The sequence below is a fragment of the Emys orbicularis genome, chromosome 13 (genome assembly GCF_028017835.1).
Source record: "Emys orbicularis isolate rEmyOrb1 chromosome 13, rEmyOrb1.hap1, whole genome shotgun sequence".
Classification (NCBI taxonomy): domain Eukaryota; kingdom Metazoa; phylum Chordata; order Testudines; family Emydidae; genus Emys; species Emys orbicularis.
Genome location: NC_088695.1, coordinates 35,862,367 through 35,867,529, shown reverse-complemented (window position 1 = coordinate 35,867,529; position 5,163 = coordinate 35,862,367).

The window sequence follows — 5,163 nt, the reverse complement described above, 5'->3', positions numbered from 1 at the left end:
TGTCACAGATAAATGCAAGATGGAACAGATTGTTTGGCATAAGTAGTTAACACACATTTCAAGAGACCATTCAAAGTGAAATGGCCTGTTAACATCTTTCCAGCCATAGGGGGAAAATGGGGAAGAGAAAAGGGGGGGGGGCACGAAATGGGTTACAGATTTTGGTAATAAACCATAAATCCAGTGTCTGGTCTGTCCATGATTTTTAGTATCTAGCCAAAGCTATGAATGTAAGCTCCTGGGTTCATCTTTTGAAAGTGTTGTGCGGGTTTTCTTTAAGGATGAGGACTGTGAGGTCAGATATAGAGTGATCGCTTTGTGAAAAGTGATTTGGTGTTTTTGTCTTTTATTAATTTTCTTTGAGTTCATTTGAGAGCATGATGATTGTTTGGTTTCATCCATGTTGTTGTTAGAGCATTTAGTGAATTGGATGAGGTATGCCATATGTTGTGATAGGCATGTGTAGGACCCATGGATCATGAAAAATGTGGTGTGGGGGGTGCTGACCATTGTAGCATTGGAGATATGTCTAGAGGTTTTGCATTTGTTCTGGCAGGATCTGGTGTTGCTTTTAGTTTGTGTGTCTTGGTCCGTGGGGAGCTTGCTTCTGATGATGAGCTTGGAGAGGTTTGGGAGGTGTTTGAAGGCAGATGAGTGGGATCAGGAAAGATTTCTTTCAGGGTTTTGTCCCCATTGAGTATGGGATGTAATTGTTTGATGATACCCTGTATGGATTGCACGGTAGGGTGTGTGTGTGTATATATATGTATGAGGATTTAAGTCATCAGCAAGTAGTTAGAATTTTCTTCTACATCTTTCCTTTTGGTGCTGCTGTGGTAGTAAGGAGCCTTTGTGATGTCCTTCTCAATAGACCCACCATATTTCTGGCCTAAAAACATTATTGCAACATGACTCTCAAGATACTATACCTTCCTTCCTTTCCTCGAGTCACCCATTTTATTGGGAGAGTGTACCAAGAGCTCTGCATCACGTCCAATAAATTTCTCTTCATAACATACTTTTCGAATGAAAATGCTTTTCTGTGCTAGAGCATTTTGAAACCTCATGTATTCCAGTGTTACCATAACATAGAGGGTACAAAGAAACCTTAATACAAGAAGTTTGGACAGAATTTCTGGACTCAGAAGGATTTGGCGGTTTTTAGTAATTTTTAGCACTGTGCTGTGGTAGTGTATGAACTTGCATGATTGACTTGAACATTTTTCCTTTACATTTCAAGATTGTCTGGGGAACCCATCTTGGAAGCTTCAAACCTAGTGGTGTGTGTGTGTGTGTGGTGGGAGGATAGAGGATAGAGCACTGCCTGCTGTTGCATTTAATGACTGATTGGTAGGTTATACTTTTGACTGTTTAACTTCTGCAGAATCATAGAAGTTAAAGTAGACTTGGATGGGAGAACCTGTCGAATCCTTCAGTCCTTCTCCTTGCTAGTGCAGAATTGTTCTTTACAAGACACTTCTTAGCGTGTTGTCCAGTTGTTAAAAAAACAAACAAAAAACCTCCCAAGTGATGGGTCTCCACCACTTGAGTTTTCCTTGCAGTCTAATAGATTTCACTTCCAGTAAAGTTTTCCTGATATTCAGCCTAAACTGTCCCTCCTTTGACTTAGGCCTGGTCTACACTGGGGGGGGTGGGGAATCGATCTAAGTTACGCAACTTCAGCTACGTGAATAATGTAGCTGAAGTCGATGTACTTAGACCTACTCACCACAATGTCTTCACTGTGGTGAGTCATCTGCTGCCGCTCCCCCGTTGACTCCGCCTGTGCCTCTTGCGGGGTGGAGTACAGGAGTCGATGGGAGAGCGCTTGGGGGTCGAAGACACGATAAATCGGCCCCTGTTGGATCGATTGCTGCCCGCCAATCCGGCAGGTAGTGTAGACATTCACTAACCACTACTGGATTAAATATCTCATTCTTGGAAGGTGGTCTGGAAAATCCCTGCCTTGTGTCAAAGACTTGTAGGCTAGAGTGGCATCTCTGAGATCTCCAAGCTCTTTACATTCTGCAACTGTTCCTTTATTCAGACCTCTCTGCTGCTTTGTAATACTGCAGAAGAGTGGGCAGTATCTCACTTGGCAACCAGTTGTTGCTGTAGCAGCTTGGATAAATTATAGCAGAGAGGATAAAAATAGATGGTTTTTTTAAAAAAAAAATATTTTGTTATTTAAATTGGATTTTTTTATGTAAATTAAATAGATTTATTTTCAAAAATAAATCTATTTGAAACTATGACAATGTATGTTAAGGCCTAAATTTATTCTAATCTATGATCTACTAGTTCTAAAATCTTGAAGGACATTGTTTCTCGTCACCATCAGTTCATTTCACTAACTACAGGTAATGCTTCCGTTGTTTAATAAATCAGCTTTAAATGCAAAACATGTTTTGATAAACTTTTATGTATTCAGCACATTTAAAGTAGATTTATTTACTTAATTAACCAACTTTGAAATGCTGTGGGGTTTCTGGCATTTTTAATTGGATTTGAATTCCCATCCAAATAGAGCTTGACACAAGGCACAGGTAAAAAAAATTAATCATCTAGTAAATAAAAAATGCATTATTCACCATTTTCTAACATCATAAAATGTAAAAATTAAGAATCTGAATAAATGTAAATTAAGCTATATGATTGCTTAAATAAATGGGTAGACATACAATATATCTTCCTGGTTTGCAATAAGAAGCCCCACATTTAGTGTAAAGGCTATATTTAGTTGCAATTCCATCATGTTTTTATGGTTGATTCTCATTAATTGATAACTATTCTTTAGGACAAGAAGTACAAATGCAAAACACAATTAAAATCAATGATCAAGGTTTCCTGCTTACTGATTTAATTCATTATTAAAATTTGTTATTTAAATTGCTTTGATTTAAATGAGTCCACCCTGAACTTAGACGGTAACAGTGCCAGTGATGACAATTTGAGTTTTAGAATACAGCAAGGGCTTGTATCATCAAATTATATTGATTCTTTTTCCATGCTAAAAAGTGGGAAATGGTATGCTTAAACTCAGTTACCATTTCGCACTTGACCACCTCTAGCAGATTTTATTATCTGTGCCTGGAGAGTTGCGCTCCCTTAAACACAGTAACCTTAAACATTAGTAGCTGAGTGCAGCTCTCTTGCCCTCTAATGTTAAGAGATTCTTTTAGAGATAAAGAGTAGCTTTCCATGACATTTGGTGTGCTGACTTGGCATTCATATACCAGTAGTCCAAAGCTCCGTAAAGACAGAATGGATGCTCACAACAGCATGTGAATTAAGTGGGTAAGTGTTGTAGAGAAACTAAGGCCTTGACTACACTGGCGCTGTACAGCGCTGCAACTTGCTGCGCTCAAGGGTGTGAAAACGCCCCCCCCCCGAGCGCAGCGAGTGCAGTGCTGTAAAGCGCCAGTGTGATCAGAGCCTGCAGCGCTGCACGCTCACTCGCAGCGCTGCAAGCTACTCCGCTCGAAGAGGTGGAGTACATACGCTTTCGCAGCGCTGGCGGCGCGACTACACTCGCGCTTCACAGCGCTGCCATCCCGAGTGTAGCCAAGGCCTGACAGACAGAAAGGTGAAGTGACTTGCCCAAGGTCACATCAAGTCAATGGCAGAATTGGGAATAGAATTTACACCTCCTAACTTGCAGTTTGGTTCTCTTTTCTTCTGGGCATGCTCTCTCTCTAGGAGAATATTACCTACAATGGTCTATCTTCTCTTTGAATTTCCCCTCCCAATAAACCACCCACTAGAGTCTATCTCAGGAGTCATTCAACCAGGTTTAAACTCTTTTTTAAAGGGGGCTACACACACCATCTGATTCTCTGGAATTTTGAGATGCATAGAACTGTCATTAGATGCTGGAACTTCTAGAAGAAATCAGCACCTTTATTACAGTGGCGATCATGAAAACCTGGTCTCAGGCATATCTACCCTAACTCTTACACCGTTGTTCCTGTTCATGCAGTGGCATAGGTGGGGCATGTTTACGTTAGCCTTTCTTCCTAAACATCCCAGCACTTCTACCACAATTGTGAACAATGGCAGAATTGCTAGTGTAGACTGGCTGTTGTCATCTAACCTTGCTGAGAGAGAGTCTACTGTAGCATTCCCACTATTGCTACCACTGGCAGAGCTGTATTGGTCCTAGGAATACTGGGAAACTTTCCGTAGTGTAGAGAAAGTCTAGTACAGATGAGGCCTTGTTGGCAGTTGCTGCAATAAGAGTAGTAAATCCTTGTGGTGTAAACAAAGCTTGGCTGGGGAGAAGAAGGGCTTGCTGTTGCTTATCCTTTTTAACAGGAACAATGCCTTACTGTTAGATGCATAGATAGAAATCTCACATGGGAGGATCCCTTTTGGGGAAGGGGAAGAGAGGGGAGAGAACAACAAGCAGGAGACATGAAGCCTTGAAAACTCTAAATGGTCTTGTTATGCCCTAGAGCATCTTTGAATTATTTGCCAAGCTTTGAACTGTTGTCAAGGGGAGAAGTTGGAAGGGCGACTTAACCTGGACAAAGGCTGTTTGGGAAGAGTACTCTCTCTCCCCTGTTCTACACCCCATCCTGTGTGCTCTGAGTAAACACGCATGTAAGTTGCATATGAACATTCTGGCTTCTTCGCTTAAGTATCAGCCTGTTTTGAACCATGTGGCATATGTGCCTGTTGTGAATTTTTGGCATCTAAAAGTCTGTGTTTGATGCTAATAGCTGTCTGAGTGTCTGTATTGAGTGGAAACAGGATCCTCTCACAGCTTGGACTCGCCCTGCCATACTGTGTGAACAATGAAGAGTAATAGGCTTGTGGCTGAGTCTAATTGAACGCAGCGGAGGAGGGCATCTCATAATATTTGTCTGAGCATAGAGCCAGGGACGCTAAAGGAGCTAGCTTTAAGTGGCCCATTATGAGCCTGGCTGCAAGGTGGTTTGTCTGTCACATGTTATGTTTCAACTTGTTCCCAGTCAAGATGGACTGGAATCTGGGGTATTGTTTACCTGCAGATGGACTGATCTCAGATTCTCTTCAGCTGAGAGGCAGACTTTACCCAGAGAAGATGTAGTGCTGCTAATGAGCACGTAGCTTCTGGTAAGAGGCTGATCTTGCATTTTCTTGTAGGCTTTAATGCCCTGCAAAATACAACAGCATCAACTC